This window comes from Capra hircus, assembly GCF_001704415.2.
Source record: "Capra hircus breed San Clemente chromosome X unlocalized genomic scaffold, ASM170441v1, whole genome shotgun sequence".
NCBI lineage: Eukaryota > Metazoa > Chordata > Mammalia > Artiodactyla > Bovidae > Capra > Capra hircus.
In genome coordinates this window covers 31,011,072-31,026,165 of record NW_017189516.1, presented here as the reverse complement: position 1 = coordinate 31,026,165, position 15,094 = coordinate 31,011,072, and positions in this window count along the sequence as shown.

Sequence of the window (15,094 nt, the reverse complement as noted above, 5' to 3'; positions counted from 1 at the left end):
AACTGAGCAACTAACACACACACACACACACACACACACACACAAACATCACACATGCCAAACAAAGCAAGCTGTCTTGTGAGTTCTTAACCTGGGTCATCATGGCTACCAAGGCTTTACAGCTTAGACCCAGGTCTTGTCTTTTCCAGTCATAGTGGGCACACTGCTGGCCCAGGGGCCCTTGTATGGGAATCACTCAAGGGTGCACTAGAGCCAGCTCACACCGTCTCATGAGGACTAACTGCATGGATCTCTTCCCAACCCTGTGTTTAGTGACATCACATTGCTAGCTTGAGATCACTCATGGTGGGAATATCTACACAATGGACATCCCCTACCCCACGCCCGAGGTCAGGGGTGGCGGCCGAGAGGAGCTACTCCATGTCCAAGGTAAGGAGCAGCAGCTGCACTTTGCTGGAGCAGCTGTGAAGAGATACCCCACATCCAAGGTAAGAGAAACCCAAGTAAGACGGTAGGCACTGAGGGAGGGCATCAGAGGGCAGACAGACTGAAACCACAATCACAGACAACAGGCCAATCTGATCACACGGACCACAGCCTTGTCTAACTCAATGAAACTAAGCCCTGCCGTGTGAGGCCACCCAAGATGGACAGGTCATGGTGGAGAGGTCTGACAGAATGTGGTCCACTGGAGAAGGGAATGGCAAACCACTTCAGTATTCTTGCCTTGAGAACCCCATGAACAGTAGTATGAAAAGGCAAAATGATAGGATACTGAAAGAGGAACTCCCCAGGTCGGTGGGTGCCCAATATGCTAATGGAGATCAGTGGAGAAATAACTCCAGAAAGAATGAAGGGATGGAGCAAAAGCAAAAACAACACCTAGTTGTGAAAGGGACTGGTGATAGAAGCATGGTTCGATGCTGTAAAGAGGAACCTGGAATGCTAGGTCCATGAATTAAGGCAAAATGGAAGTGTTCAAACAGGAGACAACAAGAGTGAACATCAACATTCTAGGAATCAGCAAACTAAGATGGACTGGAATGGGTGAATTTAACTCAGATGACCATATATCTACCACTGTGGGCAGGAATCCCTTAGAAGAAATGGAGTAGCCATCATAGTCCACAAAAGAGTCCAAAATGCAGTACTTGGATGCAGTCTCAAAAATGACAGAATGATCTCTGTTCGTTTCCAAGGGAAACCATTCAATATCACAGTAATCCAAGCCTATGTCCGAGTAATCCAAACCTATGCCCAGTAACGCTTAAGAGATGAAGTTGAATGGTTCCATGAAGACCTACAAGACCTTCTAGAACTAACACCCAAAAAAGATGTCCTTTTCATTATAGGGGACTGGAAAGCAAAAGTAGGAAGTCAAGAAACACCTGGTGTAAGAGGCAAATTTGGCCTTGGAGTACAGAATGAAGCAGGGCAAAGGCTAACAGAGTTCTGCCAAGAGAACGCAAGGTCATAGCAAACAGCCTCTTCCAACAACACAAAAGAAGATTTTACACATGGACATCACCAGATGATTGACATCGAAGTCAGATTGATTATATTCTTTGCAGCCAAAGATGGAGAAGCTCTATACAGTCAGCAAGAAGAAGACCGGGAGCTGACTGGCTCAGGTCATGAACTCCTTATTGCCAAATTCAGACTGAAATTGAGGAAAATGGAGAAAACCACTAGACCATTCAGGTATGACCTGAATCAAATCCCTTATGACTATACAGTGGAAGTGAGAAATAGATTTAAGGAACTAGATCTGATATACAGAGTGCCTGATGAACTATGGATGGAGGTTCGTGACATTGTACACGAGACAGGAGTCAAGACCATCCCCAAGAAAAAGAAATGCAAAAAAAGTAAAATGGCTGCCTGAGGAGGCCTTACAAATAGCTATGAAAAGAAGGGAAGTGAAAAGCAAAGGAGAAAAGGAAAGATATACCCATTTGAATGTGGAGTTCTAAAGAATAGCAAGGAGAGATAAGAAAGCCTTCTTCAGCGATCAATACAAAGAAATAGAGGAAAACAACACAATAGGAAAGACTAGAGATCTCTTCAAGAAAATTAGAGATACCAAGGGAACATTTCATGCAAAGATGGGCTCGAAAAAGGACAGAAATGGTATGGACCTAACAGAAGCAGAAGATATTAAGAAGAGGTGGCAAGAAAACACAGAAGAGCTGTACAAAAAAGATCTTCATGACCCAGATAATCACGATGGTGTGATCACTAATCTAGAGCCAGACATTCTGGAATGTGAAGTCAAGTGGGCCTTAGGAAGCATCACTAGGAACAAAGCTAATGGAGGTGATGGATTCCAGTTGAGCTATTTCAAATCCTGAAAGACAGTGCTGTGAAAGTGTTGCACTCAACATGCCAGCAAATTTGGAAAACTCAGCAGTGGCCACAGGACTGGAAAAGGTCAGTTTTCATTCCAATCCCAAAGAAAGGCAATGCCAAAGAATGCTCAAACTACTGCACAGTTGCACTCATCTCACACACTAGTAAAGTAATGCTCAAAATTCTCCAAGCCAGGCTTCAGCAATACGTGAACCATGAACTTCCAGATGTTCAAGCTGGTTTTAGAAAAGGCAGAGGAACCAGAGATCAAATTGTCAACATCTGATGGATCATTAAAAAAGCAAGAGAGTTCCAGAAAAACATCTACTTATGCTTTATTGACTATGCCAAAGCCTTTGACTCTGTGGATCACAATCAACTGTGGAAAATTCTGAAAGAAATGGGAATACCAGACCACCTGACCTGCCTCTTGAGAAACCTATATGCCTGTCAGGAAGCCACAGTTAGAACTGGACATGGAACAACAGACTGGTTCCAAATAGGAAAAGGAGTACTTCAAGGCCGTATATTGTCACTCTGCTTATTTAACTTATATGCAGAGTACATCATGAGAAATGCTGGGCTGGAAGAAGCACAAGCTGGAATCAAGATTGCTGGAAGAAATATCAATAACCTCAGATATGCAGATGACACCACCCTTATGGCAGAAACTGAAGAGGAACTAAAGAGCCTCTTGATGAAAGTGAAAGAGGAGAGTGAAAAAGTTGGCTTAAAGCTCAACATTCAGAAAATGAAGATCATGGCATCCGGTCCCATCACTTCATGGGAAATAGATGGGGAAACAATGGAAACAGTGTCAGACTTTATTTTGGGGGGCTCCAAAATCACTGCAGATGGTGATTGCAGCCATGAAATTAAAAGACGCTTACTCCTTGGAAGGAAAGTTATGATCTAGACAGCATATTCAAAAGCAGAGACATTACTTTGTTAACAAAGGTCTGTCTAGTCAAGGCTATGGTTTTTCCAGTTGTCATGTATGGATGTGAGAGTTGGACTATAAAGAAAGCTGAGCACCGAAGAATTGATGCTTTTGAACTGTGGTGTTGGAGAAGACTCTTGAGAGTCCCTTGGACTGCAAGGAGATCCAACCAGTCCATTCCAAAGGAGATCAGTCCTGGGTGTTCTTTGGAAGGAATGATACTGAAGCTGAAACTCCAGTACTTTGGCCACCTGATGTGAAGAGCTGACTCATTTGAAAAGACCCTGATGCTAGGAAAGATTGAGGGTAGGAGGAGAAGGGGACGACAGAGGATGAGATTTTTGGATGGTATCACCGACTCAATGGACATGGGTTTGGGTGAACTATGGGAGTTGGTGATGGACATGGAAGCCTGGCATGCTGTAGTTCATGGGCTCGCAAAGAGTCGGACATGACTGAGTGACTGAACTGAACTGAACTGGACATCCACTATATATTGAGGCCTATTGTTTTTGTTTGTCAGTTTGTTTGGTAAAAAGCTGGTTTATCAGCCTACTTCTAGATCCACCCCTCCCTCAGGTCCCGCACATTGTGCTTGGTCCCTGATATTTGGGTAGGATAACACCATCCTCCCCAACACATGACCTGAGTGTTCTCAGTCAGACTGCTCCATCCTCTTGGTCACATCGGATATGCATGTGGCCCACAACAGTCCAATCAAAACCTTCCTCAGGATTTTAACCAGAGCTGTCAGGAAAGATGCCCTTCTCCCCTGAGACCATGAGGAATAAGGATCATGTAAGCCTAGAGCTGCCACCTTTTCCAATCTCTTCTCAGCCAGCCAGACAATAGGGCCAACACCGAAGAGAGCAGAAGCAAGAGGCAGACAGAAGGCAGAGCCCAGACAGCATTGCTTGTGTACCTGGAGCTAATACTACTTTCTGCTGTTGTTGTTCTTAAGCTAAGTTGAGCAGGGATTTTGTCACTTAGAACCAAAAGAATCCTAATTCCAATATATTGTCTTCCCTCAGACCCTCCTCCTGCATAAACTGGCTCAGCAATTAAGCCAAGAGTAGCAGATGATGTCACTGTCCTGCTCCTGTCCCCTTGGCACTCACTGACCCAATGTAGCTTAACACCTTCTTACTGTAAGTAAATAAGATCCTCCCAGCCCATAGGTGGGAGAGACTAGAGTCTCTCTCTTACCTCTGGGAGGTAACTCCTAGAGGGGTAGCTCTAAGCCAGTAACCAATAGGAGGTGGTGGACAGATATCCCAGCTTCTCTGGCCCCCAGGTGGGACCTGGAGGTTTATTCCACACCATCTCCTTGAGATCCCCAGTGGGACTGTCACCTACAGTGGTAACCTGTTTTGACACTGTAAGTTGGTTTCCTCCTCGTCCCTGTCTCACTTCTCCACCCCTTAGTGATACATCCTGGAATCACTTCCCATGAAAACTACAGGCACCCAAACCTTTGTTACAGAGTCAGCTTCTGGGGGAATCCAATCTAGAGGAATAGACCATTGCCCCCAAATTAAATAAATATAACCAACGATGACTACAACCCAAACCATTTTGTCCTTCTCTTTCTAATAGTCAACGTTTGTGGTTTCTCAGCCAAGGTTGCACTGTGTTTCATGCTTACCCAATGCCTGGCTACAAGAGTGAGTTTGCAAATGAGGAAAGAAAATCCCTGTTCACAGCTGAAAGTGGGAGTCATATTCCTGTTTTTGGCTCTTATCCCAAACTCTAATTTGGGTTTGGTCTACATTTGGTTTTGGCTATGAAATAATAAAGTCTGGACACGCCCTGAGGTTCTCTCTGGGGCACCAGTGAATGTGGAGCAAAGCTTTTACTGGTTTTTCTGTTGTGGGAAAGTTGACCTGGGAAGCTGAAGATCACTATCACTTGAAAACAGCTCCTTCCCTTCCGCCTGGTTGGTTCACACTTACTACAGGCTGGGAGATACCTTAATTAAGAAACCCATACTTGTCAGGGCAGTGGGGCCTGAAGTGACCTTTTCTCAAAGAGAGAGGCTGACTCTCTGGGTGTGTGAAAGTTCAGAGTGTACTTGCTCACAAAGTCAGCCAGCCACACCCAACCTTCCATGGAAGAAGGCGAGAAAATACCTGTTCCAAGCACTAGGCTGTCAAGCTTTACAACTCTTGATGCCTAGATACCGGTGTTTTTCCAAAGTCTTGGTTTGGGATTAATTTCCTAACACATTACAGCTTCTTTGAACTGGGCATGCCTCTGACGATGGTAAATAGGTAGGGTGGGACTAATCGAATAAATTTAACTGAAAGACTTCACGATACGAGATGAAAGAGTCCAAACGTAAATGGCTGAGCCTAATGCTTCCAGGAATTAAGGATCTTTCTTTTTAAGATTTTTTTTTTCTGATTTAAAGTCTTTATTGAATTTGTTACAATATTGCTTCTGTTTTATGTTTTTCGTTTTTGGCCCAGAAGCATGTGGGATCTTAGTTCCCAGACCAGGGATCAAACCCATACCCCCTGTGCTGGAAGGCGAAGTCCTAGCCACTGGACCACCAGGGAACTCCCGGAATTAAGGATCTTTAAGGAGCAAATTTCAGAGGAGCAGTGTGGCACAGGGGAAAACCTGAACTTGGAGTGTGAGTACCTGCATGTGAATTCTAGCTGCCCTTACCAAGCCGGCTGGCGGCATGTATAATGGTTATAAATACAGACTCTGGAGTCACACTACCTCAGCTGAAATTCCAGCTCCATTGCTTACTAGCTGTGTGACTATGGGAAAGCTAAGTAACCTCTCTGGGCTCAGTTCCTTCCTCAATGAAGCAGGGATCATAATAGTACTTGGCTTGTAGGACTGATCCAAGCATGAAGTGAATTAATATCTCTTAAGGGTCTAGAAGGCTGCCTGACACCACCTAGTAAGCACCAACCTTTGGTCACAGGCTCTCTGGGCCTCAGTGTTCTCATCTGTAAATGGAGGATTCCTACTTGGCTGATATCGTAGGGTTTTATTAGGACAAAATGACACAATGTTATTGAAAGGGAAGACGTGGTAAAACATCATATACATTTAGGTTGTGATTAAATCAGTTCAAGCTTTTGTGGCCAACCATCCTCCCCAATGGAGAAGGCAATGGCACCCCACTCCAGTACTCTTGCCTGGAAAATCCCATGGACAGAGGAGCCTGGTGGGCTGCAGTCCATGGGGTCGCTAAGAGTCAGACACGACTGAGCGACTTCACTTTCACTTTTCACTTTCATGCATTGGAGAAGGAAATGGCAACCCACTCCAGTGTTCTTGCCTGGTGAATCCCAGGGACAGGGAAGCCTGGTGGGCTTCCGTCTATGGGGTTGCACAGAGTCAGACACAACTGAAGTGACTTAGCAGCAGCAGCAGCATCCTCCCCTAAAGATGGGGGCTGGGCATTGAGAGGCTGGGTTAGTCTTGACTTCCAGGGAAGGAAACAAGAGCTCAGGGAAATACACCCTCCCCTCTACAAGAGTTGGACATATGGCTAGCAGCTGGGATTTATGCAAAGCATTCTTCAAATTAGTCCAAAAGCCCCACTGTTTGGTTATTGCCCCCAGTGCAACTGTAAAACCACAGCTCACAACTGCCAGCAGGTTGTTACATCCCCGGCCTGTGCTCACCCCAGCCCCCTCTCCACTGCCTTGCCATGGCCACTCCAAGTTCCCTCACCCCAGAGCCACCTGCGTGTCCTCTGGTTAACTCAATCTGCTGTCAGAAGGAGGAAGTAATTAAATGGGGGACATGTCAGTCCCACCACAGGCCCTGGAAAAGTCAATAAAATTTAGTCACCTGAATGGGAGCTGATTTTTAACCACTCTACTATAAACCATGACATGCACAAAAGATGTCAGCTTCAGGCCACATAGTAACCAAGCCCAGAAACTCGGGTGCTCAGCACGGCTTTCCTTCTGTGGGGCAGAAGGAAAGAAAATGAAGTACTATTTACTCCAGTGAAATGTGATGTGAAAAAATGAAGGGAAAACATCTTGTTTCCCCCATAATTCTATACCCTGGAGCAATGAAGGGGAGGGACACTGCAGTGGTGGAGGGCAGACAAATGGAAAACAATACAGGATAAAATATTATTACCAGACAGGTAACAGTGTCGGGCTCTGGGAGACTGTGCATGAGAAAGCCAGCTAGCAGACAGCAGATGAATTCACAAGTTTGTTGCTTGCTTCCTATTTCAGAACCCTCTGCCCTCTGTTTCTCTGCTCCAGTATCTGGTGGATTTTCTCTGTAGCCACAGGGCTCCATCCGAGAGGGGTTGTGGAGGACAGGTGTGGAGGGGAGAACCAGAGCACGTGAGAACCAAGATGTTATTTGACCTACTCCATCTGCCTGCCTGGCCCTCTTCCCATTGGTTCTTTTTTGCTTTGTAAATAATGAAATTTCCACAAAATCAACTTCACTGGCCACTTAGTAAGAAATCTGACCTACAACCTAGTAGGACCAGCATCCAGATCTGGCCAAGAGTGTTCAGAGGTGGAGCGGTATGGGGATGGGGAGGAAATGGTCTACACAAAGGTTTTCTTTTCCCAGAGCAGAGACATCACAACAGACCCAGAGTCACAGAGATATGCTGAATCACTTTTCCCACAGTCTTGGCTCTCCCTGCAAATGGGCCTAGGAACCCTTTTGTTACATTTCTTTTTTCCCCACAAACGTCAAAGGTGACTTTTTTTAAAAAACAATTTCAATAAAATACCAAAGGCAAAATGCAGAGTATCATACAAGGCACAAATGCCTCAAAGTTAGTACTTAAACATTTATTAAACACTTACTACTATTTTTAATCTTCACAACTTTCCTGGGCAGTAGGTTCTAATAGCATCAGACTTATTTTGGAGAAGAGAAGACTGAGCCCCAGAACAATTAAGAAACATGCCCAAGGCCATGTCGCTGGACAGTGGTAGAGATAAGATTGGAAAAATCATTAAATATCTCTTGTCTGCTCTCTATGCTAACAATTGCTGACATTTTTCTAGTTCTGAGCAGATCCCCAAACCCTTTCATTTACACAGTCTCACTGGATACTCACACACACATATCTTGAGGCAGGAGTTCTTGCCTCTAAGTTAGAGATGAGGAAATGGAAATTTAGAAGAATTAAGTGATTCTCACAGTATTAAAGAGGTAGAATGTGAACAGCAGAACTCAAATACACTTACTGGTCTTCTCACCATACCCCTGCCACCTCAGAATAATAAGTCTTTACATATGGCTAGCTCTCATCGCAGAAGGCAATGGCACTCCACTCCAGTACTCTTGCCTGGAAACTCCCATGGACAGAGGAGCCTGGTAGGCTGCAGTCCATGGGGTCGCTGACAGTTGGACACAACTCAGTGACTTCACTTTCACTTTTCACTTTCATGCATTGGAAAAGGAAATGGCAACCCACTCCATTGTTCCTGCCTGGAGAATCCCAGGGACGGGGGAGCCTGGTGGGCTCCCATCTATGGGGCTGCACAGAGTTGGACACGACTGAAGCGACTTAGCAGCAGCAGCAGCAGCTCTCATCAGCCCGAGGAAAATCTTCAGGCTTGCTCCACAGGAAGTACCCCCTTCCCCTGCTCTAGGAAGCAGATGTGATGGCTTCTTCACTGACTACCTCCATCCTACTGGTAATACATGGTATCACTATATCTATGGGGGCACCATTCACATGGTAGGTGTGGTAGATTTATCATTTTATTAAGATAATTTTCCAGTAGATGGCAGTAATGTGTCTTGAGGAAGGGGTGGGCACATTTTCCTAATTCACGCAGAGGCAATGTAAAGGCTAGTGGGACCCCTGATGGTGTCCATTTTAAATTCCTCTCACTCATAATGTTAAGGTGGTATTGATCCATCCATCCTCTTCTAGTGCTTTTTAAGACCTAAAGTAGAAGATGCTCTCTGCAAGAACTCATTTATTAATATTTTACAGAATGGTTATCAGGTATGTACAATGGGACAGATATTATACAAGGTGGACCCATGACAATGGCTAACTAAGGAAACATGGTCCCACCTCTCTTATTGAAGTTCAGTAAGGGAGTATGAAAGGCACAAGAGGTTGGTCCACTGTAATTGGCCTATCCTTCCTCTCTGGCTTGCCTCTATTCTATAAATTGTAAAAGCTAACCAGAAACAACAACTTAACATTTTAAGACTCTTTTGCAGCTAGAAGATGCCATGTGATGCAGTCCTGGCCATGAGATATAAATGGTAGTCAGTTCATGCTCATTTTTCTTCTCTCATGCTCATGTTTTCCTTTATCTCTGGTTGGAATACAGATACTTATGCCTGAGAAGCTGTGGTCATCTTATAAACATGAGAACTGAATATACTTGCTTTAGATAGCAGAGGAAGAAGAGAAAAGGAGTCCGTGTCCTGTGTGGCATGATTGAGCCACTTGACCTTTGCTGGATGTATTGTCTTATTTATGGGAGATACATAAACCCACATGTATCTAAACTGCAATCAGACAAGTTTTCTATTACTTGCAGCTGAACACTACCTTAACTAATACAGGGAGATAGACATTAAGCAATATAAAATATAAATATATAATTATAAATACCAATAAATGCCACACTAGAGAAGTACAGGGCACCATGAAATGTAAACTCAGGCACCTGACCAGGTTTGGGGGGCAAGTAAGGCTTTGCTGAGCAAATGACATTGGATTTCAGTAACTAGGGGCTAGAGCCAGATGGTCCTTGGTAGAGTGAAAAAAACGTACAAAGGCCTGGAGGTGGGAAGAAGCATAGACATTGGAGGCAGTGGAGGAAGGATGGTGTACAGAAGTAGAGCGGTAAATCAGTCCATGAGGATGGCGACTATGACCTTAACCTCTTTGCTCAGTTCATTAACCAACCGAATTGACTAACCACAATGAGCTAACTACTCGGGCATCACCAAAGGGGAAGGAATGCAAATGGAATTTTCCCCAGGCCTGGTTGAAGTGGAAAGGAAAACAGGGTTACTCCTGATTATTCACAGCAATAGAAGGCAAGAAGAATCCCCAAAGGGAGTCAATTTAATAGGACTATTGGTGGGACTTTCCTGGTGATCCAATGGCTAGGACTGCACACTCCCAATGCAGGGGGCTCAGGTCCGATCAGGGAACTAGATCCCACATGCTGCAGCCAAAAAAAGAAAAAGATCCCACATGCTGCAACTAAGACCTGGAGCAGCCAAGTGAATAACTTTTTTTAAGAAAAGGACTAACTACTGGTGAAAGATTGAGGACAGAAGGAGAAGAGAGTGTCAGAGGATGAGATGGCTGGATGGCATCACCAATGCAATGGACATGAACTTGGGCAAGCTTCAGGAGACGGTGAAGGACAGGGAAGCCTGGCATGCTGCAGTCCACGGGGCCACAAAGTGTCAGACACAACTGGGCGACTGGATAACAACAACTATTGGTGAACACCCAGGATGATGAGGGTCTGACACCAACCTAGACACTCAATAAGTGTTGGTTGAATGACTGAGCAAATGATGTCTATGAAAGTAATTTCAAAATATAAGATGAGGCACAAATCATTCTCCTCAGCTTACAGTGCACTGTAGTACGCTGCCCTTCAAGGCATAGTCTACTACAGATGACAAGACAGACCCTTCCATATTCTTGCTGAGTACAAGGCTCAGGGCTCTGTCTTCCTAATAGTGACTCTTAGCTTTGCTCTCTCTCCATCAAAGATCATGGCTTTCAGCACCAGCCTTCTTCTTCCCCAGCACTTCTGGTGCCCCCATGCCACTTTGAGCTCAACTCATAGGACAACTGAACAGGGCCACACTTAGCTTCGCAGAAGTTTAAAGCAGGAAACCGTTCCTGCCATCAATGCTCCCTCAGCCATAGAATTTCAATTCTTTCAGCTGGCCCTCCCAGCCTGGCAGGGACCACCTTCTCTTTGGATGCTGGGGAAGGACACACTCAGAAACACAGGTTTCCTGAGTGCCGACTCTGCGCCAGGAACTTCTCCTCATGTAAGTCTCCTAATGACCCTGTGAATTGCAGTTTATTATTTCTTCCCATAGCTAAGGATTCTGAGAGAGAGAAAATGTAAGCAACTTGTCCAAGGTCACACAGTAGGTCGGTGTCCAAGATGGAGCTCAGGCTTTCCAACTTTTCATTTAGACTGCAGCATCATGGGATGCCTGGAAGTCTGCATTCAGTTCATCTTTTCTGCTCCCCTCTAGATTCTGTTCATAGAACTCCCCTTAAGCTCGCCCTCACTGCCTCACCACCCTACCCACCTTACACACTGCAGTGCACACACACCCCACGATAATGCACTTGGCCCTGATTCAGGAATGAGGTCCCCAGGCTAGACATGCCCTGCCGGGGCGCTAGACAATGTTCAATCCTGGGCCAATGCTCCCCCGCCATGTGTCATGCTTCTAGGTGTCCAGATAACATGTGGAACAAAACTGTCTTCCACCTTCCAAATGGAGAATGGAATGGATGTGGGGTCTGGCTCTGTAATGTCAAAGGCCACCCTCAGGGAGGAAACCAGGTGCTCCCACTGAAGGCAGGGATTATCAGTGTCGACCTGGGAAGTGGCAGTTTCTCCCTGCTCTACCTTCGCTTCTCACCATCCCTCCTCCAGCCCACCCTACCTCGCAGGATCCCAGGCACAGCCTCTTTGGGGCTGCCCAGCACATCTCACCAGTCATGAATGGTACCAGGTTCTTGCACATCTCTCTGCCTGAATCATCCACCCCATCCCATACCTGTTTAATTCCTATTTATCACCCATGTTTCATCTTAGCATCACCTCCCCCAGAAGACTCCCCCTACACTCTGACCACATGTTGGACTTTGAGGTCCTTGTTCTCTGCTTCCAGAGCTTTCTGACCTTTTCTCTCCATGTTCTTACCACATTGGACTGTAGCTTCCTGTTCACTGGCCAGTCTCCACCTCCTGGCCTGAGGATTCTGCCATCTTGCTCACTGTTGAATTACCAGCCTTTGGGGACAACCACAGCACAAAGTAGGCACAAAGGAAATACTTATCTTGGTCACCTTATTGTGAATTCTTTTTCTCTCTCTTTTCCACTTAACCGTAAGCTCCCTGAGGATGGGGTCTAAATATTTTCCATCTTTGGATATTCAGAACTAGGGGCAGAGTCTGACATAGAATAAGGAAAATTAAGGAGCCTAACATGTTTAACCTGGAGAAGAGGTGACTGAGGAAAGAAGTGCAGGCCCCACTCACTGTCCTGAAATATCTGGAAAACTCTCAAACAAACTAATATAAAGCTACTTGTAATATGATCCATAGAGTGGCAGCATCCACAAAACCTGTGACCTTGTTGAACTGGCAAATTCTTGGCCCAGCCCTGACCCACTGGATCAGACCCTCTGGGGCGGGACCCAGCACTCTGTGCTTTAAGAAACCCCCAGGGGATTCCGATGGGCCTACAGGTTGAGACGCCTTGGACTGATGGTAGGCTTATTCTGAGTCAAGAGGGAGACAGTTTTCCATTCAATACACAGAAAATTCTCCCATGAGTCTGCCATAATGCCAGAAGCTGTCTTTTGCAGCTCTAGATGTTCTGGATGAAGCAGGGCACCCTCCCACGTCTTGGCCTGCTGTCTCTTCTACTTTGCCGCGCCTAATGGAAGGTCAGCCACTTCCGCTAAAGGTGAAGCGGCTAAGCTCTGTCTGGGGAGGCATTTTTCCAAATGAATTTTAATAGGTTGGAATCAGGTTAAACTTGTGTCGAAGGAAAGAAAGAAAGCCTTACTCGTTATCAAATGTGTAAGACCACGTTTTTACATCCTGTAAGCACTTGGGATGTGCTTGTTGCTTCAAGAGTAGGAGGAATTTGTGCTCCCTGCTAGGAGCTATTCAGTCTTCAGTGGAGCGCAGTAGCGTCTGAGGAAGGGCTCGGAGTTTAGGGTTTCTCCTCTCGGCTAGCAAACATCCCCACATCACGGCAGAGTACTGATGGGCTAGTTATATTAATATGATACATATGCGTTGAGTCCAGTGGTGAGGTGTAAGGGCCAGTTGATCAAGGGGGAATGTGACCAAGGGTTCCCAAGGATGTTTAGTGAGTTTCATGGCTTCCTGCTGCCCACACTGGGTCTCTCATCCTCACAGGCACACGCTGAGCCTTGTGTTTTTCAAATGGGAACCCATTGTCGAAGAGATTAAACTGACCAATTCCAATCCCAGTTGGGATTCAAACCCCAACCATTCTGTGACTAAACCTGTGTTCATTGTCAGATGTCATGACACCTGTTGACCAGTGATCTGTATTCAAGGTTAGTTCCAGCACTCCAGTGGCCCTGACCAGGTCATTTACTCTGTCGTACACCCAATTCCATCTGTAAAGTGAAAATGATACTGCTGATTAATATATATGATAAGATTGTCATGAGGAACAAATGCATGTGAAAGCACTTGAAAGTCAGTTAAATGCTCTTTGACTTTCAGGCACTGCTCTATCAAGGATGGTAATCACTGGATCACTTGAGACACCCCAAAGAAGACCACTGTACATGGGGACCCACAATAGTGGGTGGCTGTTTGTGGAGAAAGCCATGGGATGTAGTTTTTGGAAGGCTGCTGCTAATCAAGTAGAAAGATGAAGCCAGATGCCAGGGAATGAAAGGCAGTGTCGGGTAGGAGGAAATACAACCGTGTTCGAGGACTCTGCCAGTGAACCCAGACCAAGAAGCAAGAAATAGGGCAAGAGCTGGGGGTCAGCTGGGTCAGAGGCCAGCAAGGCAGCAAAGGAGGGGGCAGGGGAGCAGCCGGATGGGCTGTGAGCCCTGAGCAGCGGTGAGATCTGACTGTCTTTGTTAGCTGTCAGTTTCAGGTCATATTTTTGAACAGCAAGCGAGCAGCCTTATGCCAAAACCATCTGGGCCTGCTCTGGGACAAGCCCCCAGCTGCAAGAGTACATAGAGGTGGAGTCTTACAATATTTATGGATTTCAGATGCATGCCCTCTGGAGCTCCAGGAGGCAAAAGCACATTCCAGATGCATAAGGGCTGAGTATCCACGTGTAAAACACCACAGGAGGCTCTGGCTAAGGCAGTCAGTCCCAGCTGAGGCTGGGTGGCTGCAGAGGGGTATGAGGAGCCCAGAGCCTCAGGCCAAGCTGGCTTCAGGGCAGGCAGGCTCTGGAGTGACTCCTCATGTTGCTTTTGGCAGAAATACCATGGGGAGACCGTGACTCCAGGGCTTTCTTTCATGTAGCCATGTTAACGTTCTCCTGAGAAGGCATGCGTGTAGCCGTCTGTCGGCTCTTTCTCCCCTGTTAAAAAGCTGAACTCCTCTGGGTGACAAAAATAGGTTACCCTTGTTTCTGAAGGTACTAGAACTCAGTTCAGTGCTTCATCGGTGCTCATTAAACAAAAGGCGGCCTGTTCTCAGTGTTGAGGTGGCTGTAGCGCCTTTGGCCCTGGACCGTGGTCTCAAGCCCTTTGGCAGAGAGATTTTTACAAAGGAGAGACTGTAAGACAATATAAAAGAGCACAGTCCGGTGAAGGTTAAGGGCTAAAGAACAGGAATTTTTGTCTTTTGGGGGCCAGGATGAACCACCTGGGGTTTCTCAGGTGTGAGTTGAATCTGCCCATGACTCGGATAAGGTGTCTGTCCTTCAGATACACTATCTGTCACCTTTCCACACCAACCTGTCACAGCTGAGAGCATAGCAGGGCCCCCGCAGAGACTGTGAAGGGAACATCAGGAGAGCAGAAATTGGGCATCTGGTGATTTAAGACCAGTTCTGGTTCCAGTGGGTAAAATGGAGATGCAAGTAGGGCTGTGGGTTCACCATGAGAGAGGTTCCTGCTCACTTCCAAAAAGGG